The following is a 26,900-nucleotide window of genomic DNA, read 5'->3' as shown; positions in this document are numbered from 1 at the left end:
AGTGACACCTGTTACCCAGTGTACGCTAAGCAGGATTCTTGTAAAGGTCACAGTGATGAGTTGAGAAGTCACTCAGTATAATGAACCTGCCAGAACTATTTATTTTTTAAATCAATATTGTAGATTTACCTCCAGAAATAGAATATTTTAGGGCACCCTCGGAAAAGCATTATATATCTCTGGTACAGTTCTCTCCTGAAACGCTATGAAGGAATACATATGTTAAATTTGCTTTTGGTGCAATGTAAAAACAAAACCAAACATTTAACTGGCAGAATGTATATATTTTCTATAAATATGAAACTTCTCTAAAGGAATTTTCATTGGTAGGTAGTGAAGTGTAATGTCCTTCTTAACTCAGGTAAAACAAGACATGATTTAATATACAGTCAAGCCATTTTAATAAAAGGGACTGAGCAAAATGATGACAATCAGCAGAGTTCACTATTTAAGGCTTTTACCAGTAAGCTTGTAAAATACTGGCAGAATGTAAGTCCTCTATATACTGTAAAACTTGAAATAAATGCCCCAGCATTTATTTACAATATTTGCCAGTAGCCCCGGCGCCTATTGGAGACCATTGACTATTTGAGACTGCGTTTATTATATAAGATCACTAACATCAAATACTTCAGATGCAATCATGAAAAAGCTGCCTGCACACAGTCTTATAGAAATTACATAAGTAACGTCATTGAAGGTTGTGTCAGTGGGTAATAACAGTTTGTATTGTAATAATAAAAACAGCAAAACCCACTAAAGACAGCCCTGTAAATACAGAAAGACAATCGCGATTAAGGTAGGCTTGCAGCACAAAAAAAAAAACAAAAAAACAAACACGGTTTTAAAATTAATAAAAGCAATAAGTATAATCTTTATTAACACATACTACATTTACTGTTCACCCTCAAAACGTGTACATTGGTAAGCATGGACAATCGATGAAAAATTAACCAGCAGCGAATCTTCATTGCAAAACAACTGCATGAAATACTGTGTTAATACGAAGAATAAGTTCATACTGTTGGGCCACAACACACTCAGAAATGCTTCAAACTTTTTAAAGATTAACAATAAAATCAATAAAAGTACCAGTTTTATCACAAAACTAAAACTAATTTGTTTTTATAATGTGTACATTGATAAATAAGAATACTGGAAAAGGAGCAACATACGAATACTCATTGCAAGACTCAAATGCACGAAATACTGTTAATACAAAAACCAACAACAACAAAAAAGAATATGTACAAATACACTAAAAGGCAACCCTGTTAATATCAGAAAATAAGTTTGTATTAGGCTCAATTTCAGCACGCTCAAAAAAGCTTCACAACTGGTTTTAAAATGAATAACATCATAAAAGTAATTATGCATTACGTGTATGTTCAGATGCAGGGTCTCCTCATCGCCGTTGAAACACTCATTGGTAAGGTTGAGGCAGCCGTGTGTGTATTGGCTGGAACATTCATTATGACGTGCATCATATTATTATTCACAACCCGGCTTTTAAAAGAGACCCGGCGTTTATTGGTCATATTTCCCAGCAGCCCCGGCGTTTATTACAGACCCGGTGAGTATTGGAGACAGGCGATTATTTGAAGTTTTACAGTAATAATGAAAAAGAGCCTTTTCTTATTTCACATACAGTCATTTTAATATCACTCAAAAGGGATTGAGGACAGATGATAACTATAAGCAGAGTTGACTTTGTTATGAGTTATATTAGTGTTAATTTCACAAATATGCCAGTGCCAGGTATTACATTGATTACAACAGTGTATACGTTTTAATTTCAAAATAAGTGGTTTGGAAGTCAGTTGTAAATAATATGTGAACAATATGTGAATAATAATAATAGTAATAATAATAATAATAATAATAATAATAATAATAATAATAATAATAAATAATAATAACTGAAGTGATATATATATATATATATATATATATATATATATATATATATATATATATATATATATTCTGGCTAGAGTATAGAGTATTTCAAAGTGGTACTAATAAGCAGAGGGTTACATTAACAAAAGTGATATTAAAAAGGTTTGCTGCATTTTTTCTAAATTCAATTAATGGAACTGCTAGTGCAAATTGAATGTGTCTTCTCTGTTTGCTAACCTGATCATACAATAAAGTATGTTTTAACATCAACTGAACTAATTTACAGCCAAACAGTAAGTGTTCCTTTCCTTATTAACTAGATTTTGCTCCTTATTGTCTAATCTTGCCTAGTGCACCCATAGTTGCATGGCAGGTTGGTAGGAGAAACCCTTTGAAACTATCTAATTAGAGTTTGAGTTTTCCCACTAACCTAACAGAGAAATCACTTTACTTATTTGGCTATTCCTGATGATTGTTTCAGTGTGTCTGATTATGAGGTCATCTGTTGTTGTCTTGGCTGAGAGAAGTTTGGCTGAGGCCTGTAACAAGTTTGCCTCCCGTCAACCTGTCAAAAACCAGGCTGTGCCCGATAATCAAATAAATTGTGACACTGAAGAGGTGAGCTTTGTATCAGAATACTGGTGACGGGGTTGGAAATCACATGTGACGGGTAAGTGCATTCGTTTATTACATATATATAATGGGAATTGATTTGTTTCTTAATACAAGTCGGTAAAACATGACTGACGTGTATCTGTTGTATTACATTGCAGAGTTAATTGCTGAAAAACAATCCAAATAAGTACACAGTTGTGTGTAGCACAGTGCTGTAACTGGATGTAATTAAAGCAATAAAGAATACCAGCATACCATTTTATAATGGTATTTTCAAAATTCTGCATGTCACTTATGTTTTGCCTTTTTTCATCTACCTATTCAGTTGTGTGTGCTAAAGACCACTCTTGTACTGCTTGACTTTACCTCAGAGATACAGGAGAGGGTAGCATAGGTTTAACAAAAAATAAATCCACTACAATCCATTTATCCATAGAATGGAATGCTTTTTCGGCAGATGCAGAATCTATTCCATTATGAACCATTTCCAGTAACTCCCCCAGCCAGTGACATAGTGGTCTCCATGTCTATTTTTGCTGATCTGGAAGGGGACTGTCATCTGTTACCACTGAGTATAATTGCAGGAGACTGTCAGTGCTTGCATTTGGACCTTCTTCAAGCCTACGTTATTTATTAAGAGAAAATATGGTATTGATTTTGCATACCCAGGGTATAAGTAATATTACTAAAGAGATGACAGCACAGCACATCAACTTTTATAACAATATGTCAAACTTGCACTTTGCAGGCATAAAATGAACACAGCAGAACACTGTGTAGATATGATAATACACAGCATGAATTTTTAAATTGGTGGTTCAATAACAGAAGGAGCAGCTGAAAGGTTGCATTATACATACAACCAAGGTCCTATTGCAGTTCACCCCCTAGTCTCTGTAAGTCATTTTGTATAAAAGAGTGCTAAATGACTAAATAATAATAATAATAATAATAATAATAATAATAATAATAATAATAATAATAATAATAATAATTAATTTTTCGAGATTTACGATTATTCTGTAAATACAGTATAATCGTAAATCGCAAAAAACTACTCACTTCTAAATCTTTTGTAGTCATTTTTGTATTACTTTAGTATAAATACATGTTAATTTGGATTCATATGTTGTTTTTTACTGACTTTATGTGAACAAAAAGACACACATTTGCCCGTTTTCCCATTGGAAATAGTGATATTTTGAAATATCACTGTCCTCGTCACAAAAGCAAAGTTTGTGGAGAATAATAGCCATTTTCTATACTTTTGAGGCATAAGCAATTATGAAATAACACTTACTACCCAGGAACAAACAGTATTTTCAGAAATACTGTTTAGGCCAGGGTTGTTATTATTATTATTATTATTATTATTATTATTATTATTATTATTATTATTATTGTTTAGTGCTGTGACAAATATCGAAATATTTTAACAAATATTTTTTGAAAAATCAGATGTTCATATTCTCTTAAAGACAGCTTCTCTTAAAGACCGCAAAACCTGGAGTAGGATTTACAAGAAGACGTCTCCTCCATCCACGGCCTCACGCTCAGAAGCCCCTCCCTCAATGTCAGCCCCATGTGCCAGTGCAGTGGCTTCTGGCTGTTCCATGAATCCTCCCACAGATGTGGGAAATCAGTCTGCTTTCAATTCACAAATGCTATTTAATCTCAAAAATGTTACTATAAATAGCAATGTTCAATTTAATGTTTATGGCAATGGACTGTTTCATTGTGACATATATAACAAAAAGTATATATATATTATATATATATATATATATATACTATATATATATATATATCATATATCTAATATATATATATCTATTTCAGTGACTAAACAGGTCACAGGGGACTTTGTCAGGTGTCAGTAAAAAAAAGTCATTTTCTATGTATTATGTAAAAAAAGTTTGTGGAATTTTTCGATCAAAAAATTATAAAAGTTTTTTTAATCGTGTAAAATGTTGTTCACTTTATTGGTGTGTCAGTAAGACAATCATTACGTCATTCTGTTAGTAATGGCGGGTGAAGGACCGCCAACTTCTGTGTGTCGGTGGGGTCCCGCACGTCATTGTTAACAGAACACCCTGTGGGACAGCACCCAATAAAAAGAATGAATTATGTAAAAAAACAGAACAGACAACACAGCAGCGCTTGAGCCTCTGTGCTCCCACTATTATTGTTTATTTGTTATTGTGCTCCATCCACAGATTTGCCCACTGTGGCTTCAGCCTTTGTGTCCCCTGGTATACATTATGCAATGACCAAGTGTGTGACTACACACGGTTAGGGCAGGGCATGCTTCGGTACCCAGGTGGTACTTTGGTGCCTCAGTGCAGTGATTATAGTACCCGTTGCTCAGTGCACGCGGTGCTAGGTCTGCTCAGTGAGCAAGGTGCTTAGTGCACTAGGTGCGCATAGCGCTCCAGTGCTTGGTGCACTTGGGGCACACACTGTTCCGATGCACTTGGTGAGCATACCAATCAAGGCAGGCCAATTAGTGCACACGGTGTTTGCCACACTTGGTATTTGCAGCCATGACGAGCATCCCATGGTTCCACGCCTGCTCATCTTGTAAGGCGAATATGCCACTCAGTGACAAGCACCCACTCTGTGTGCGTTTCCTAGGGGTCCAACATGCCATGGAGGCCATGGGACTTCTGCAACTTATGCACAGCTTTTCAGCCCAGGGTATGACGCAATAGATTCCGAAGTGCCATTGGGATAGACATTCAGTTTTCTACGGCAGAACCATCAGCAGCCCTCGGGGTCCCATCCCCACCCCTCTAGCTCTCACAGAGCCCCTCGCAGGAGATCCCCTGCGTTCAGGCTCCTGTGCCAAAACCTCGTAGTCGCTCCCCCTCCCCCTAGGCGAGAAGGGTGAAGTGCTCAAGTCAGCCGAGAGATATAATTTATCTCATGGAGCAGATGGCCTAGGTCCTTGAGCTATTGTTGAGGCAGCAAGCTCCTGGGGCACCAGAAGAGGTCCCAGCCCTGCAGAGGAGTCCGCAGCACCTGGTCGGGCCATTGGATAGCCCTTCACATAAATATGCTGGAGCTGCAGGCTGTTTTCCTGGCTTTCCAGCTCTTTCTTCCGGTGTTGCACGGAAAACATGTGCTGGTCTGAACAGACAACACATCAGTGGTGGCGTATGTCAACCACCAGGGCGGCATCCAGTCCCCGGGGTTGCATCGCATCGCCTTCCGGCTCCTGACTTGGGCACAACGAAACCTGCTGTCCCTACTGGTGCTGCATCTTCCCGAAGTGGTGAACTGAGCAGCTTGACCCTGTGCCAGATCATACAAGGCCAGCCCTGGGAGTTCCCGCTTCGCCTAGATCTCCTCAGTCAGGCTAGAGGCAATCTTTGGCATTCTGTGTCTGGCTCCTGAATGGGACTGGGACAGCCCTAGGGCTATCAGACGCGTTGGTGGGATTACAGCCTTCCACATGAATCAGTCTGGAATTGGAGGATGATAGGAAATTGAATTTCCTCTGCCCGGTGCGGTCATTGAGGTGTTACATGGATAGGACTGACAAGCTCTTTGTCTGTCACAGTATATGGACTGTGGGACAGCCCCACTCAAAGCAATGACTGTCGCATTGGATTGCGGACACAGTCTTTGCGGTGTATGAATGTGCAGAGACTGTGCACTCTACTAGAGGGTTGGCTACATCTTGGGCCCTCTTTAATTATTTCCCTAATTTGAGCTCAGCATCTTTATGTTCAATAAAGTCTTTCTTGTGATTAAATCAGTTTCATGACTGGCAATTGTCAAGCACCGTCTACCCAGTATTCCTGTATCCAGGCATCGGCAGAAGGTGGGATAACTTCAATCCCTTTTGAAAATATTTTATCATAGAATATTACACACAAAAGGTGTCCAAGAGGACTTTCTTCAAGTCTATCTATTACCTATTAGAAAACGGTTCAGTACCATCAACCAATCAGCTTCCAGCTCTAGCGGTCTTATATCAGGTGGTAGATGCCCACTGCTACGCCACAGCATCAACTGTGAGGCAAATTTAAAATCAATCCGTGCAAGTGCCGGCTTTTTCATTTTGACTCGCTGCAGTGAATGCTCAGTTCATATTGGACAGCAAATACAAAACAAACCCCACAATTGGCCAAAATGTATTTTATTATCCACCAGAACTAGCCAGTCAATACTTTGCCACTACGAAAGTAACCGCATAGCCTGTAAGTTCTCATGGAGCTCAGCATCCTTCAACAACGACAAACTGATAGTTCAGTAATATTGCTCCATTCAGATATCTGGCACTTTTATAAAGTTTATAAAGTTACTGGTTTATTTCTCTCAGTAGGTACGATCCTTTACAAACATTTTCAGGACTATTTCCCTAAATGTTTTCTCAGTGGAAGGGTACCTGATGAATCATTGCAAGTAAATTAATGAGTAAGTAATGAGGAAATTAATTTTCAAATAGTGATAGTGCCCTCTCGATCAAGGCTCTACCGTGGGTAGTTGACCTTGACTTTCATTAGTGTCTTTGCCTTCTGCTCAGGATGCATAACTCCCGCTGCGGTCAACTGCCACACTGTAGAGCCTTCATCGATGGGCATTATCGCTTATATGGTCTTTACTGTCAATGGTACTGGTGGACAATTATGTAGGACATACGCTGTTAGAAATGAAAGAGTAAAACTTCAAATGTTAATTTTCTTTAAATCCACCTTTATCTTACTTTAAGCTTGCTTTGGAATTACCTTATTTGAGAGGTACACATGATTATTTTCTAATAGATGTTTCTTATAGAAATTATAGAGCAGTCAGCTGCAGTGGTAGAAACCATTGGTAGAACGCTAGCTGTGGTGACATTTCCATAATTGGACCTGCCTATGATATGATAGAATACACACTTGTACTCCATTGCAGTACCCTGAAACTACAGTATGTCAGTAGCAATGTGTTATTGCAGGTACTGCTGGTGTCTGCTAGGGTTTATTCAGAGTAAAACACTGCTATTGTATTGCACATCACTTTTCTGTAAGGAATTCTACATTCTACTATTTTTTGAAGAATATGGTTTATATTAAAAACACTGTATTGTTTGATATGAATCAATGTAAGTATCAATAAAACATGAACAGAATTTGAGTCTAGTTTGAAATGCCAATTTACTCTTTTCTAACATTAATGAATAAAATATAACCCATCGCTGTTTCTATAGATAAGGCTGTGAAGTTGAATTATTTATATATTCAGTATTTATCCTTTGTATATGAAAAGTAATTTCTAAGTTTTATAATTAAATGACTGAATTGCAGTTTAAGCCAGCATTGATAATTTTGTATAAAGTATTCAAATTCATGACAGTTCTGCTGTTGAAAACTTCAGACTTCAACCTTCCTACCAATATATTAAAAAATATGAACTTAATTTTTGACACTGTAAACAGACCACTCTTTTATTCTGATTGCCATATCCAGTCTTGATCTGGTTATTGTAGCCCCCAACCACATTTGACCTTGTTTTGGGTTTTCCCATTAAAATGTCTTCTGAATTCATAACATCGGCCATTATAATTATTAAGTCAGAAACATTTCATTGGTTTCTGACTTCCCAAAGTTCAGCATTTTGACTGGTCCGTCTGTCCTACCTCCACGCTCACAGGCTCAGAGGGAACAGGTTTATGAATATCCAGGAGAAGCCCCATATAATGGCATTAAATAAATACAATTATTATTTTGGTGGTGGAATAAGAACCAGTAATAAAATCTTAAGAGAGAACTCTACATGCTAAGCAACACAACAACATTTAGACGGACAGCAAACTCCACTGCCTTGGTTATAAAGTGTTCTTTGTGTCTCTTACGCACATTTTCATATGGTTGGAGGTATGTCCCCTGTATATCTTGCATCTTCACTCAAACCGGGCAAGAGTCGTTAAAGCGAATGTTTCTGATTGAAAAGGTTGGATTTTAGCTGCCAATGTTTTGACGGGAAGTCCCAAAGCATAACCGATGTGAAACAAAATCATCTAGTTAAAACTGATTTATGACCAGCAATATGTTAATAACAAATATCAAAAACAACCGCAATCATGTTGAAAAAGATATTGCAAGAATACTATATACAACAAAGCAGAAAGCTAGGGAAAGTAATACTTTGTGTTTTAAACCTATAGCCTGTTAATTAACTCTGTAAACTATATTATTATCATGCTCTTGTCATGAAATCATTACATAGCATGCACTTCAGTTTTGATAGCGAAAGTGCATTACAAAATGTGTTTTTAAAAAGTCAGCGATATCTAGTGTAGAGCTATGTATGAAGCACATAAGGAAACCTGGTCCACAGTAGCTGTCCACTAGATGGCTCAGGCTATTACTACTAATAGTAATATTCACAAGAAATATTTGCGATTGCTAGCAACTAAAACAGCTTTAACACAGACCATATAAAAAAGGAAAAAACACAATAATGGAATAATAATAAGATAGGATCTGCAAAAATCTTAAAAAAGGTAAGGGGGGCAGTAGAAAAGATATGAAAATATATTTTAAAGCAACTTACTCTTAAAAAAAAGATATTGTCACTTTAAGCATTCAGTAAAAGCTGAACAAACTGAACAGGAAATGAAAACAAGCCAGTGTCACAACATATTTGTAAACATGCATTATCGACCAGTTGTGGGGTTATGCTAAAGACCTCAGATCACCCACTGCCATTAATCCCTATAGCTGTCAATATTCTATAGTATTACAACCATAAACTATCACATGTTCCAATAATAGTGATCCAGATCAATAGGAATCAGCTTTGCTTGCCTTGTATGTGCAAAGTAAAAGATAATTGTGACAAGGTGTCAACTAGAGGAATATTCTGTATCTAGAGATCATTATTCTTCTGCTAACTCTCCATGACTGGTCTTGGAAGCCCAAAAAAGCTTAAAGTATACATTCAGATTTACTTAAACAACCATCATTGAGAATACAAAGATTTTAGTACCACAGCAGTATTAAATCCTGTGGTAAAATATTTGAAAAGGAGTGTAAAAATATATACTGGTAAATAAAACATTTAAGGCTTGGATGTGGATCTAAAGCTCAACTTTTAAATAAACTTTGGCCCTATCCAAATCACCTTCTCATTTAAATCCCCATTCCTTATATTTGGTTTAAAGCAATCTCCACCTTGCCCTTATGCCACGATGTATTTCCATTTTGAATTGTCTTTGCAGTTGAAATTCCTAAGGTATGATTTTTTTTTTAATGCAGGCAACATCAACTGTACTGATATGGAGAATGCAGCACAGTAAAACCTGAAAGTGGCATGGCTGATGTCATGAAGAGGCTTTCTCTGTGATGTGTAATGGAATACAGAAGGCGAAACGTGTGCGCTGATTGGCTGAAAGATCCAGAGCAGTCCATAATAATGGATGTATACAAATTGTTTAATATTATAACATCTTAAAGACCTTGTACTGTGCTGAGAATCTTTTGCTTCTTTGCTTGTTTTTCCTCCTCACTTGTTTTGCATCTTCACTTGCAAATTAATTTGTTTATCAAGTGCTATACATACATTGATGCATCCTGGTACCTTTGCAGTGGGTCACAAGGTCTGGTTACAACCAGATCATTGGATTGGAGATGAAGTAATTAGGTAACAGGAAGCTACATGCAGCAATGTAATAATGGGGTTAAACTGAAAAACGATGTAATCGAGCAGTTAGGCCGTAACCATCACAACTCAAGTTTATTTGAAACTGTTTTTCAAAAGGTGCTTTTAACTAAAAACACCAAGTTCAAGTGCTGCTGTCTCCTGAGAAAATAAAACATTGCCCCTGACAATTAGAAAGTATTGTTAACACCGATGCTATGAGGACCATGTTAGCATAAACCTTGCTAATCTAATTTCAACTCTTTATGGAGTTATGTTGCATTATATTTGAAACAGATTGTAATAATAATGATATTGATAATAATATAAGGCTATATTTTAGTCAGGGGGGGACCTTGATGTTGTTTAGAGATTTTCCCACAAATGAGAATAGGACCTAAAACATATGTATTTAACCTACTAATTTTACAAGTGCTGGTACTTTAGATATTATTGTTATTACTATTATTCTCATTAAAATTATGCAAATAAACTTTCATAATAACTGAAAATGCCATCACATGGTTATATTTTAGCTGTCGTGGACTGAATCTAGTCTATAGTGAAGTTTCCTAATGTGTCCCCAGACCAAACCTTTATACTCCACTCAAGAGTGACTCCTAAAGCAACCCGTAAGCAGAAAAGAAACCACAGGAATTTGATTTAGCCAAGGCCTTTCCTGATCACCGCCCAACAAACTCCCCCAGCTAAGCAAGTTCAGCTCCAGAAACAGCAAAAAAAAAAAAATATATATATTTTAATAGCTTGTTTGTTGAGGTAAACTATAAAATGACCTCGATGAAACATTTGCTTTCTTTATTATTTGATAACAGGCTCTATAATATTATTTTATTTTTTAATATATACATTTTTCTCTTCCATTTTTGGGGGATATGAAAACATGTAGTTGTGTTGTATTTGGTGACTGCACTGATCCTCTGTATACAGATACAACATGTATTGTTGTTGTTAATTTTGCTTTCATCAAAGGACTGACAGCCTGCTTATTATGAATGGCTCACCCCTGACCAGTAGAGCTCACCCTCTGTCAAGGGTCAAAAGGCTATTCACTCTTGTTCATTCCTGTGACTCAGAAGCAGCAACAAAAAGACCCTTAGGTTAGTCCACACTGCTGTCTCTTACCTTTCTTATCATGAAGAGGCCAAAAAATGCTTTTTTTTCTCGGAGACGGTAATGATGTTGTTTTTTTTCTTATTCTTTTAGAGTCCCAAAGGTCACAGAAATAATTATTGCATTTCACTGATAAAGAGTAGATAGAGATGATTTTGTAAATACTGAGGTTTCATGAGCTGAATGTCTTTTTTTAAATTAAATGTTCCTTAATTATATAACATCATCCCTTGGAACCATGAATTTAAAATTGGATCAGGCCATTGTTCATCCTGTTAATGTATATATACAGGATTTACAAATCCTTTCAAAATACCCCTCACTATTAAACTAGTGGGCCTTTTTGAACTAATAGTTGTTATAACTCTTTGCACTTCCCAACTGGTGTTGACCTTTGAAGATATGAAAATCGTCATGGATAATGTAGGACAAAAAATAAATAATTTGTATCAGTTACTTACACGTTATCTTTGAAATGTGACCTTTTCATCTTTAAATAACAGGTTTGTATAAATGAGTGTTTGCATTTGTACTATAGGGTTCCCGTATAAGTATTGGTTTTGACCTTTATGTAGGGGCCAGTAGGAAGTGAGTTCGAGGGAAACATGAGTATAGTCAAATGAAAGGCTGCTTTAACTCTTTTGGCTATATGTACCTCTTAATATTGTTTGTTCTCCCAATAAAGTATTCAGAACCCTCTTAATATAATATAAGAAACAGAAGAACATAAGAACATTTACAAATGAAAGGACCAATGGCCAATTTATAGTTGCCCGGTTCGTTATGGCTAATGGATGTCAAACTTTGTCAAATTGGGTCTTAAAGGAGCCTAGTGATTAAGCAGTGATACTGTATGTGCCGGCAAATAATATACAAGCTTTATAATAAGAGCTTTGATACCTAATTTATGATTTAAGTACAGTAATGAATATAGCTTCACAGCTGTTTATATATATATATATATATATATATATATATATATATATATATATATATATATATATATATATATACACACACAAAATGATTTTCAATGCAGGATAAGTAATAGTGGTTAGTAGGTTGTCTCTTTCTTTTACGGATTATCTAACAAGATGTCAACAATTCATATCCCTGGGCGGGTTTAGTTCTGAAGTCGGGTCAGTTACATCTGGTGTTCCTCAAGACTCTATTGTGGCCCCACTTTTATTTAGCATGCACATCTTACCTCTAGGCCACTTTGCCAGCTAGGTAAAACTAATGCCTTAAACCTATCTGTTGATGGCACCATGCTTGAGTTTACTTCTAAAATGAAAAATCTAGGTGTGATGTTTGATCTTGGGTTGTTTTGAACCGCATGTACTGAACACTGTCAAGGTTTATTTTTTCCACCTCAGAAATATAACTAGGCTGCGACCTATGCTTTCGCAATCTGCGGCTGAAAAACTAGTCCATGCGTTTGTGTTCTCCAGGATGGACTACTGTAATGCCCTGTTTGCTGGTATCTCAAATTGTATCCTTGCCAGACTGCAATATGTCCAGAACTCTGCAGCCAGAATTCTGTCCAGGTCTTGCACCAGAGATCATATCACTCCTGTTTTAGAGGCCTTGCACTGGCCGCCTGTTAGGTTCCGATTTAAAATTCTACTGCTTACCTATAAGGCTCTTCATGGGCTGGCCCTGCTTTATTTATCTGATCTTTTATCATTTTATACTCCTACCCGCAACCTCCGCTCACATGATCTTAGATTGTTGAGTGTCCCTCGTGCTCGCCTACACAGTATGGGCAACAGGGCACTTAGTTGTTATGCCTCTAAATTGTGGAACTCTGTTCCTATAGAGATTACGGACTCTGCTACTTTGAGTGTTTTTAAATCGAGTCTTAAGATTTACTTTTTTAGAAAGGCTTTCTTATGATTCTATATTTTTGTTTGGGTTCTGTGTTTTGATGACTTCTTTTATTTTGTTAAGTGCTCTGAGACGAATGCTTTAAGGGCGGTATATAAATTAAAGTTTATATTATTATTATTATTATTATTATTATTATTATTATTATTATTATTATTATTATATATCTTGTGACAGGGTAGTGTCACTGGCAAGGTTGTTTCTACCAGGAAGGAAACTCAGAGATAAGAAAGCTGAAGGTTTAAACACGCTTTTGTAGACTTTAATTATGAATTATAAACCAAACAAACAAAAGACAGAAACAAAACAATAGTGGCACGGTGGCCAAAACAAGACAGTTTTGTATCATTTTAAAGATCGTGGTTGGAGACCGAGCTACTGCTTTCAATAAAATATGGCTTCAAAAACTTCCCTACACCCCCAACATAGATATATTATATTAGATATATATTATATATAATATATATAGATGATATATATATATATATATATATATATATATATATATATATATGCACACGTGCACAACACAGCACAGCACACATACTTTCAACACTGACATACATTCTTAAAACCGATTCTTTTCTATTTTATCACCCGTGAACACCTATTTTGCATACCCGTGGCTGGAACCTAATAAATCATTTAATCATTTATTCACTTGTCAGCTCCAGCCACATTCCCACATGTTTTAACCCCCTCCTTGCCAAGCCAATATTCTCCACACACACACACACACACACACACACACACACACACACACACACACACACACAAGTGCAACGGAAGGGCTTTCACTCTGCCACACAGCCACACAACTGATTTTTTTAATGTAGAGAGTCGTTATGGTGTTTGTCAAGAGTTGCCCTAAATTGTGTTTCCACACAAACAAGTTGATAAGTGCAGGTTGTTGTTCTTCAGGAATGTGGAGGGCCTGGAATAAAGAAAGTTCCAGAAGAGGGTGCCACTGCTCAGTGCCAGAGCTTGTTTTCATTCACAGAGCAATAAAGGCACCCTTCCTGGCAGCTAATTCACAGGTACAGTCGTACAAATCTCATAAGGACTCACTCCGGAGAGTGAACTGAGTGATAATTACGTTTGAGTGGATTCTAGAGGAAAAAAAAAATAGGTATCTAAGGAGGAAACTACTTCACTGTAAGGAAACTAATGATGCTTTTATCTGGAACAATATAAAGATTGCTTTTTTACTAGTGTGCCTCCCCTAGGAGTTCAACTATGAGATATTTCTGTATCTGGCTCTGGGTTCCATAGAGCTTTTACATAATCAAATCAATATTGCTATGATTCACCCTCTGGCAATGGCTGATCCTTGTAAGTTGCTGGTGCTGTTTAGCAGCTGAAAAGAGAAGAAACAGTTAAAATCTTGGAAGTATTGATTTTTTTGTTTCTTGCTAATGCTTTAATTTTTAGCAAAGATAATAAATGAAATGATTGCTTTTTCCATGTATGAGATTATCCAGGCTTTTGCAATAATTCCATTTATGTCTGTCTATCTATCTTTATATCTAACTATCTATTTGTCTGTCTGTATGTCAGTCTATCTGTCATCCTCAATAATTAATTATTAACTTTGCCATTGAAAGGAATTGTGGGAAGTGCCTGATGTATACTTTTTTTTTTTTTATGAATTAAGCATTAAGACATGACAGGTTGTGCATTTCTTCTAAATAATTACACATCTTGAGTGCTTTGTAAGTTGAAGTTGATAATAGGTTGATAAAAGTGCCTGGTATTGTTATCAAGCAAAAATCTGTTTATTTTTCCCTAGAACATTACCAGTATGAGAAATGCAGATATAGGTAGCTATAATTAGCTCATTAGACAATGTACAGTACAGAAGAATAGCAGGAAAAAATGGATAATAGACTCAATATCATGATGCCTGGTGGTTTAAATAGAAAGGAATAGTAGATTGTTACATCATTATCAATGTAGTAAATGCCATCACAAACACATTCATAGATTTAAATAGAAATAAGTGAGTTCAGTTGCCATGGCATCAGAAGCCTATAAATACCTCCAATGTTTGTTTTCAAACTCACTTTCCCTTGACAAAGGTATGTTAAACATACAGAAACATTGGGAAGATGGCTCTTTTGAGCAAATACTATATATATATATATATATATATATATATATATATATATATATATATATATATATATATGATATATATATATATTATATATATATAGAGAGAGAGAGAGGTAGAGGAGAGAGAGAGAGAGAGATATATATATATAATATATATATATAATATTATATATCATATATAGAGAGAGAGAGAGAGAGAGAGAGAGAGAGAGAAATGTTTGCTTATATGTCAGCTGACACTTAATATAAAAAAAATTTTTTTTTTAAAAAAAAAAATTTTAAAATGTAAAACACAATGACATCTGTGTATATGTTAAGTACAATCACTTCATTTCATATAGCGGAAAAAATTTATATAAGTCTAATCATCACCTTCTATGTTCGCGAAGAGTAGATGGAACAATACACAAATATGCTTTTTATATTTGGGATTGTATATTGATATATTGCAAGATACATTTAAATATATTAATATATTATGACATAAAGGAAAACAGCAATTATCTGAATATTATGTTGACATGTTATACAAATACTGATCCATGATAATATGTTAATCCCTGTATTACACCATACTTCAGTATTATGCAAGATACAGTATTATGTTTCCTTAAGGGATTGTAATACCATTTTCTTCCAGACACTGAATAAAATGCAGACATTGAACAAATATAATTTTATTCAGATATTATACATAAGTATAATACATTTTGTAATTTTAAGTACTCACTGTTTAAATTGTACACACTTGGTTAGCATAACCAAGTAACAGAAATACATTGGTATTGTGAGTTGATGCAATTCCTATAAAGTGGCTTGGATTTTAACCAATGCAATTCTCATAGTACAAGCTCATGTATCTGAACCTCAGAGAGATTATATCCAAACACCATCACATTTAAGAACACTTACATGGCAAGTAGGAACTTAAAAGCATAGAAACCATTTTTGATTGATTGACTATTCCAATTAGTGATTGTTCCATTTATTTAAAATGGCTTTGCCTTTGTGAATATCAGTTTTAGAGATGCCACCTTGGAAAGTAACATCTGAAATCTCCAGCTCGGTATTAATGTAAGCATCATTAGAAACACTGAAACACATTTGTAATAGGTTGATATTATAATAGACAGAAACTACAGTGGAAGACAACCAGATGCACTTGCATGTGAAGCTAACAAAAGTTACCACATTATTAAGTGCAATAATATAGATACACGTATAGAGGTATGTTTGTTGTATCCATACCATTAATTTAGTCCAAAAATTATGCCTAACCTATACAATTGTAGTATTTTCTGTAAAAAAATGTTGCTTGAGTGCTTTATAGATGTCTCAGCATGTTTTTGTGGCCTACAAATTATAAGGTCTGTTAGCCAATGGGCCAGATTTATCAAAGTATTTACATTAGTGCATCAGTTTTATGTGACTATAAACAAGCAAATCAGTGAATTGAATTTAAGCATTACTAGCTTTGTAACAGTTTTATTTCCCTTTAACAAAAGACTCACCAAAATTTCATACACCCTGATTAACAGTTACCATGGTATAAATCCAGGGGGGGACTAGACAAAAAGGATAAGTACTGATGGGGAATAAAGGGGTAGATTTAAGGTGTGGAAGCAAGTGGAATGTGAACTTAATATTGGGCTGCTCACACATTTTGTGACAATTAGACCACTGGAAAAATAATCCATATAACCTGAGGGAAGTATGACCAGCCAGCACTTTCATAGTGAATAATGCAGAGAAAGAGTCACTACATCGGCTTAAATTAGTATTGCCTGTTTTGATATGAAACTAGAGGATAATACAAATTGATAAGGGGATTGCTGTGGAGAATGTGACAGGATATGTCACAGTATTGTTTCATGGTTGCTCATAACAATGACTGGTTGTGATGTGCGACCAATGTTATGTTCTGAAACCTATAAAATGAAATTCTGCATGAATTGGCTATGGTGCCATGTACTGTACCAATCATGCTCTGTCAACGGTTAACATCAGGGTTAACATTGCGATTTTAATATAGTTCATGGTTTAAACATGATACTGATACTGTAAAGGCAGCACTCTCTCTGTAAAGAAAGAATATTACTTAAGATGGTCTGTACAGCAGGTTTATTCAGTAGTCTTTCATGCCTTCAATAGTGTGCTGTCAACACCGTCAATGGACACTAAACCATGTTACAAATTCCCCAACAATTTGGCACTTGAAAGAGGTCAAGGACTGAATGGGATTGGGGCATTCAGGTCAGAAGGAGGTGCCTGACTATAACCATGCTATTGTGCCTCTCCTTTTATGAGCACTAAAATGTTTTCAAATTGATTGTAAACATACTAAGAAGTGTATTTAGCACAGACATTTTTGAAAGTTGACAACATTAAATTTGCTCATTAATTTTGCTGCCTGACTATGGTTCGCCATGGTTTTTATAATGCTTTAGCAAGCCAAAATTAGCTACGAATTACCACCCTTTCCTTGTGCTTCTAATTTAGTATTCATTACCATGTTTGATAAAGACACTGCTGTCAGAATGTAGTGTCAGATGCAGGGTGTGCTGACTAGGCTCGGAGCCTTACAGAAAGAATTATACCAGCTCAGCAAGGCAAGGCTGGGGAGGGGTGAGATTTAGCAAGGGAAGCAGGGGCTTGACTGAAATAAATGATGTCGCTGCAGTTTGTAAAGGTGAAGGTGTGATTCTGTGCATCCCCTCAGATGATCAGACATCATTACACTCAGCTACATCTGCAGTGCCTCTGAAAGGAACATTGTGCTGCATCTTTTGTAGTAAAACCATAACCAGTCAAACAGAAGAAATATATTTGTGTTGAGCATCCCTGTGGAAATGCTCTGGTGTTGACTGTTACTCCAGGAATGGAAACTCCAGAATGGTTTATTCAACACATACAGGTGGCATACACTCAACTACCTTTGGTGGTTGATACTAGATTCTTCTGGTCTATTCATCATGCCTCCGTGTGCCGTGTGTCATTGTTCTGCAAAGCTTTTCTTTGTGTTTTTTTTCACAAAAGCAAAGTGGATCAGCCAAGTCATTGTATAGTCTCCACATTTGTACATTTCCTGTATTGTATGGAGGACACTTTTTTTTCTATTTTATTTTAAGACAACTAATTGCCAAATGAAAGAAAAGCCCTGTGTTAAAGTTGTAATGGGTAGACACAAATCACTTTTATAATGTTTAAACAGCGAGGAAACAAAGATATATCTGCCATTGAAATAATTTAATCAATTTAATATATATATAGTGCTCCCATGCTATAACACGGGTCTCGGGGGACAACAATATGAGCATTATAACCGAAGAGCGTTATAAACTGCTGCGTAACAGACACATAATGCTGCGGGACACATAACAACACACATCTGACTAAAATACAAAATCAAATAACTCCCTCTCTATAATGCACGTACAGTGAAGTAAAAGTGTAACTCATGTTTTCTTTAAACACAGGGATTCCTTTTAGGTTGTATTCTAACCATTTAATATTTAACCACCCCAGAAGTGATATATATCATCGGAACCACACGGCCTAAAGAAGTTTATAGCGCTTATAACATGGCTACCTGTCATTTGTGGGAAGAAAAATAAGTGAAATAATTAAAACACATTTAAATTAAGACAAAACCAGAAACTTTTATTGTGTATACATCCACAGTGTAATATAGTCCCAAATTTAATTTAATTTAATTTAATTTAATTCATTGTTCGCTTATTAAAAATAAATTGCACACATTAGTTTATTGTGAATTTCTGCATCAAAAGTGCCATCTCACTAGAAACTGGAGGACTGAATACAAGCTGTGATGATGGGCAGAGTTTCAAATGATAGTAAGGAAGTAAGGACAGCAGGTGCGATGGAGACTGAAGCCGGATCTTGAAGTGAGTTTATGAAGTTGTTATATGCGAGGCACACATATTCTAGTACGTTTTCAAAATGTCAGGGAGTTGCATATTTAAGATTACCCACATGGGGGAAGCCCCTTAATGACTGACTTGTAGTTTCTAGGGGCAGCTGCTACTTGTTTATAAGCATGAATATTATATAAAGGAAGCCAGCATTGAGAATGACCTCTGGATCCCAGAACACACTGATGGTGATGTAGTTCAATGACCCACTCAAATACAGCATTTTAAAACCATGTTTTCCGTTGTGAATATCTTTCCCACCCATGACTGCAGTTGACTCCCTCTAAATCGAAACCTTGGTAGGTTGGAGAGAACTATAATGTGAACCATGCCACGATAAAGAAATGTATTATGACAGCAGCTGTAGAAACTAAATTATCATGTATATTGTACAGTGTTAAAGCCTGTTAAAGGTGCAAAAACAATCACTACTTATGTTAAGTATCATTGACAGGGTATTGTCATGGCCCAGGCTGGCTACCGGCAGGAATTAGACACACCTTTGTGATTGCTGTCAGGGACAAATTTAACCCCATCCCTGCCAACCTTACATTACCCCACACACTATTTACATTCAGGGCATTTGCCCAGCCACAGGACCAAAAAGTACAAGAATATAAAACACAGACTAGGCTTTTTAACATCTCTACAGGTACTATTCAGTCTGACAGCTTACTTATTCAATCTTTATTTGTAATATAAGATATTTATACATCTTTTAGTAATTTGCTTTATTTATAATTATTTTGTATATATGTGTTTGTTTTGCATTTTTATTGACTGTAAGTTACATACTGTCATATTTAGTTTCATTTTCTGTAAGTCGCTTTGGGTAAATGCACCTGCTAAATAATAAAATAATAATAAGTTACTGTGTTGGGACCAGACTAAGGGCTGATAGTAAAAAGGTGGATAAATAAATCCTGTTTTAAATACTACTCTACACAGCTGTAACAATTACTATATTGACACAATTGTTGTTTTGAGATTCAGCTTTTATTAAATATCCCTTGTTTAGAGATTGAGACAGAGGTTGAAGTTGATGCGCTCTGTACGCGAACAGGATTTATTTACATATCAACACAATAAACATGTCAACACAACACAATAATCACATGACACTACCAGCAATGGTTACGCAGTGTATGAAAATGTAGGATCTTCAAGCTCTGAACTAATCTCTGTTCAATAATAAACTAACGTTGCTGAAGAGACTGATCATGATGGATAAACTGTTAGGGCGGACATGACGGGTGGATACGCGACGGATTACTGTACTAAAATCACTGACTCAGATTCTAAAGAATTTTGTGAATTTGAAGCAACCCCCCCCCCCCCCCCCCCCCCCCCCAAAAAAAAAAAAAAAAAAAACAGGAAAACAAACAGGTATGTAGATAGTTGGCCTTGTAATGTTGCAGGGAGTGCTATTTGCGCCCTTTTGTCACTGCAGTCAGCTATCCTGGACAGTTTTTTTGAAGTGTTCATCAAGTGTGGGTTAGAAGGAGGAGGGGTGTAGAAAGATATATGGTGCATATTGCAACTCATTGATTCAGTCCATTTGGTGGACTGAGCATGAATCCAATAATCAGATCTTGCTTAAGCATGCGCTTCCTCAGTAATTGACTCTCATGTATTGATTAAGATGTTGATGTGTCCCAGTCCTACTCTGTGCTAATGCAACTGAGAATGAGTCTCCCCTGCTCAGAGCGCTGCTGTCACTAGCTTCAATCTAATGGATAAAAAAGCTGTCATCCCAAAGCTACAGCATCTCACAGGAACCCAAGACAAAATTAGCCATTCAATAATTTATGTGCTGGAAGTAAGAGGAAGACAAGAAATGAAAAAAAAGCCTCTACAGCAACTCAAATGGGTGACAGTATTGTTTCAACTGAAACTTGGTTACTTTGCATTGAGACACTTAATTTAAGGATGTCGGTCTAGCCTGGAAAACATTCAAGAATAAGGACATTGAAATTAATGACTGACTGACTTTCAGATGCATGAAAGTGCATTGGAGTAAAACTAATCTAGAGAGGTGAGATTTGAACCCAGAAGTAGCAGCTACTTTTACTAAGTATTGTCTTTGAAATAGCTCTGTATTTATTTTGAAAAAATAAAATACAAGGAATGAACAACAATATTCAACACAATAAGATGGGGATAATTTTTGATGTGGATAACACTTTAAGTAACGTCGGATCACTTTGATAGGTCCTAGTTTTCTAGTTACAGCTTCCCAAAGGAAAAGAAAATAATACAAATGGTTTTTAGGACAGTTCTGTCAGCTTTCTATAAACTATGTACACTTTAGGGTCAAATGAGTGGATACCAAGGCTTTAAAGTCTTACTTTAAAGTTAAACTTACCTTTAGCAACATTATCACTGCTCCTCTAATTATTATGCCCAATATGTTCTTAGGTTGTCTAATGTGCAGTGTTGTTTGATGCGCTCCCTTTACAGATTCTGTCTTCTGTTGGTGAGATGAGGTTAAAAGCTCTTGAACCACGAATGCAGACAAGCCTCGCTGATTTGGACAGTGGTTAAGGTGCTCGTTTGTGATGTGCGGATAGCTGGTTCGCTGGTTTGCACTCAGCCTCCCCCTGTTAAATTGATGCCATAACAAAAGTCACTAGATTAGTTGCAACCGATCACCATCTTTAAAGAGGGGTTGAGTTGTGTGATGCACTGTCATTACGGATTCTGTCCCCTTGTTGGTGTGATGAGGTTATAAGGTCTATAAACACAAATGCAGATAAGCTTGGCTCTTTAGCCTAGTGGCTGTGATGCCCACTATGCTCTGTTAAGTACTTTAATTAGTGATATGAACTTAGAATGTTTATGCTGTTCCTTTCTGGTATTGTATCACTTGCTGTGTTACTAGGTCAGCCCCATGGTCCCAGCTTCAAGTGATTCTCACGCAGCACTTTTGTAGAATTTGTAAAAAAAAAAAAAAAAACTATATAAAAATAATATCAGCTCCCATTTTTTTGGGCTAGGTGTATAGAAAGTACTACTTTAAAGGAATGTGTAGTCCTTGCCCGATTGCAATGGTGGCAGTTGTTGGCTTTTCACCTTTTTATAAGTGGTTGAACTTAAAATTCCAACCATTCTTTCCTCTAACCACTCGACTCCACCATTCAAACAAAGACACAATTGCAATACTATACATAAAACAAAACAGGTTGTCAGACAGACTTCCTGAAATGAGCTGTGCAGTTCATCATCAAATGCTGCCTAATGTTGATGCACACCACCTTCCGGGACTGAGATCCCCCAAGCAAACCAATAGTTACCGAAAGAGGGCTGCACAAAGAAGGGGGTGTCTGTCTCGCCTCCAGGACAGCGCAAGTCTAACACTCCTGTGGGAGGGAGCCTAAAGCATGATGAACCCACACGCTGAACTACGACTCTCAGGAGTGGGCATTGACAAGACTGTAGCTGCAGGGAAGCTAACAGCTCCTCGTTCCAATGTCTCTCAACAGGAGATGTTGTAGGCAGAGGACTCTGGAGAGTGAGCTTGCACAGGGCAGTGTTCAAAATATTATGGCTGCATACTGTATGCTTAACATCAGTACATTTATATGTATTTATTTTATTGATTTTCCAACATAGGTACTCAGGGTTCTTTGCTATGCTTATTAAAATGCATTAAACATTTATCAGTGCTCTTTTGTGTCATGGTATATTTTTTATAATGTACAGTACACATGACCTACAACTATTTCTTTAGAGTGCCACTGGGCTCTGTCCATCTATTAATGTACAATACACATTTTAAATAATCGTAACCAGTTGAATAGAGATGTCAACCCAGGCACCCACAACCCCCATTGATCTTCATCAGCTCGTCTCTTGTCTGACAATAAGGCTCTTTTTATTTTTAAATAAAAGGGCCAGAATACATGTTCACATTGTAGCCTACAAAATAAGAGTGAAGTTACGATCTCAAATTTGTCTTATGTAAGTCAATATAATATAAAACACTGTTAACAAATTCTTGCAAGGAAGTAACAGAAACATAGCATAGAACTGAAGTGTGGGGCAAGGAATCAACCCCTGCTGTATTCATGCTACCAAGTCAGAGCAAGTGACTGTTAAAATGACAGCCCTACAGAAAGTTAAAACAGTGTCTGGTTTTAAAAAGGTAACTCTAGATGTTACCAAACCAATATCCATTAGGGATGCCACTACCCTAACACCCTTGTTGTTTCTAGGTTTTGCAGACAGTGTGGAAGGGATGGGGCATTATCTGACTATGCCCCAAACTTCCCTTTGTCACTTGACAACATGCTGTGAAAAATTATTTGACTATGTGATGTGTTCAGTCCCAGTGACTCTAAAGCTGCAAGCCAGCATAATTGGTTGGTACTATTTTCTAAAATGGCAGCATTATTTCTGTGATGTAGGACCTGTCATATTAATGTCTGTTCTATTGACATACAGCTTCCAAAATCCAATTTAATTGTACCTTCCTTACTGACCTCCTAAATTATTTTTTCAGTTGTGGAAGGTCTCACATAGTTTGGGTCTACAGTACAATGTTGGTCCTACTATTTATATAGGTAATTTTGAACCAGGAAGTAGCAGCTAATTTTACTGTGTTGTCTTTGAAATATCAACATATTCATTTTGAAGAATAAAATACAAGGAATGAACAAAAAAAAATATTCAACACAAGAAGATGGGGACCAGCCAGATTGCTTCTAATAATAATGGCGCTCTACAGTGGCACCAAAATATTAAGAGCTACTCCAGGTTTCAACATTCACAAGTCCGCCCACAGTTCACTACTGCAGAGATATTTAACAGCAAATGCCAAGATCAAAGTGTCAGTTGTATGCACGATACATTTAGAAGCAACCAATTCAATATCTACAAGGCTTGATGAGAAAATAGTCAAACAGAGAGATATATAAGAACTAATCAGGATCAATGTAGATCAATGTAGTTTCCTGTTTAAAGCTCACATACACAAAGTGAGCAGAAGAGAGAGAGAAATAAAATAAGAAGTCAATACTTTACTCCAAAACATACTGGAGGTGTGTTAATCAACTAGCAGTAAACAGCTGTCAGCTATTTTGTTCTCCCAAAAAGCACAATTATCAAGTGCTAAGCCAGTTCAGACTGGAAGCAATTACAGCCAGCCTCCTAACCCAACAAAGGGAACACAGGCAACCTGCACTATAAGTCTGCCCACTCTCAATCTAAACAGTGAAGAAACTGTCTGGGTCAAATCCACAGAGCCGACAGCCAAATGACCACACCAACCCACACTGCAAAATTTCTCTCTGATTCCTGTCTCTCTACCGAATGATTGGAGCCAGCCAGTTAGAAAACAATTATGGCATTTTTAAACTTTCAAACTAATTAATCAATTAGTCAATTAGGCAATCATTTAAGATCAACTGAAGTGTAGCACAGCCCCTCTAAACACTAGAAAATGTATTAATTAAATTACAAATCATAAGGTAAACAAATGTATATTTATTAACAACTTTACATAACACAGACCACACCTAGCTACAAGCCCTTCTTTAAACTAAAATCATTTTTTGTTTGTCACATTCGTACCTTTGTGCAATTCAATGCAGTTTTGTGGTGTTAGTTCTACAAAACTAAAAGAAGTAATCTCTAGCCATTTCCATCCATGTATCGAGTTTATAATTTACTCTGTAAAATTGCTACAAAAATAGCAGCGACATGGGGAGGAAAAAACTGTTTTCCAATTAATGCAGATTGTACTGAGCAAAAGGGGTTTCCCTTTGACGTTTAATGTCATCATGGCCTAATTTGTGCATGTCACAAAGTGTTCGGCTTACTCGCATTAAATATATTCACTAGACCATTTTTCATTGCATTTTTTAATTCGCTTGCTAGTCTTCCAAGTAACACGTTAAAACGTGCCAGCCCCTGTGCCGATCGTAAAGTAGCCGTGTGATTTGTAAAAATGTCTTTGTTTCTTGCTGGGATGGATCCCCGTATAGAAAATCCATGTTAAGTACGCTTCTGTTTGGAAGACTCCCATGCTCTGCTAGCTATCACCATTGTTAAAAGTATTGAACAGAGACTAGCCGTGCTGCAATTGTAATTATAATTCTAATTGATCCCAGGTCTGACATACACAAGCTGCAATTGACCCATAGGGTCTATTGAATTGGTTTAATTAGATTCTGAACCACACTTAAAAAATTGCTCAAATTAAAAAAAAAAAAAAAAAGTAAAAATATAGAATCTTGACTTTATAAGAGCATCAATACACACTCAAATAATTCATGCAATAAATGAAAAACGTAAATTCTTCTACATCTTCATAAATAAAATAACTACTAACAATTACTTTCTTCCACTTATGCTTTTGACTTGTTAGAGAAAAAAAATGGTAAAAAATATATTATTTAATTTAATTATATATATATATATATATATATATATATAAATAAGTATTATATAATCTATAATATTATATATATATTATTATATATATATATATATATTGAGCTTAAAGTGTCACAAACTGAATTGAACTTAAAACAAATCAAGGGACTTTTTCTATCCTGATATGGATAGTGGATACGTTACTGTAAAAGTCTGAATGGTTGCAAATCTTAAGATTTACTGTTAAATGTTGACATGTACCAAGCAAAACTGCAAAAGTCCACGATAACACTTCATTTCGGACATTTACTGGTAAATCTCAAGAATAACCACATGCCTTTGTCTAATGACCGAATGTGTCGCTTTCACTCATTGTAAAGGCATGGACACACCATCTCTTCGCGTTGCGTCGCTTCACTTTTTTTTTTGACAGGGGCTCAGGAGTCCTGTGTAACTCCAAGTGCCACAAGAGTCTATCAGTAAGTAAGTAAATATACAGTTTTGTGTTATAACCAAAGTTGATTTTCTGTAGAAAACTAAATTATTTAATTTGCATTTAACAGAATGTGTGTGTGTGTATATATATATATATATCGATATATATATATATATATATATATATATATATATATATATATATTTCATCAAACTACTGTGTATTTGGAGTACAATATTCTTCAACACCATTGTGAATTGTTTTATATGCAAATTTACCAGAATGTTGGTTGTTAATGTTGGTTGTTTAAATTTGCATTTACACGATATGTAATATATATATATATATATATATATAGGATATCTATATAATTTCACCAAAACATGGATTGATAAAACATACAACTCTGTTCTAGGAAGTTGTGGTAACACTAATATAAAATACGTTTGAATGTTGTGGTTCTACATAAGTGGATCACAATATTGTTCAGTCCCGTGTTGAGATAGTTTAAATTTCTCAAAGTCGTAGTACCGTGTTGAGCTAGTTTAAATTTCTCAATTGTGCGTAACTGTAAGCTCATTTAATGGTTATTTTGTTAATGGAAATGTGTATACAGAAATAAATATATTCTTCAACATTAAGGATTATTTTGTTAATTGACCATTTATATGCAGGAATAAATACATTCTTCGATGACATACCTGAATTTACCAATACGCTTCAGTAAATCATAAGATTAACCAGCAAAATGTTGATATTTACCAGTAAAACCAAAGATTGACCAGATTCTGACTTTTACCATAATAGATTCACAATATCTGCTATATGTAACACAAATGTTAAAAAATGTTGTTTCCCGTCAAGTGCAGAGACAACATCAT

The sequence above is a fragment of the Polyodon spathula genome, chromosome 1 (assembly GCF_017654505.1).
Source record: "Polyodon spathula isolate WHYD16114869_AA chromosome 1, ASM1765450v1, whole genome shotgun sequence".
In the NCBI taxonomy this organism is placed as follows: Eukaryota; Metazoa; Chordata; class Actinopteri; order Acipenseriformes; family Polyodontidae; genus Polyodon; species Polyodon spathula.
This window is presented reverse-complemented; position numbering follows the sequence as displayed.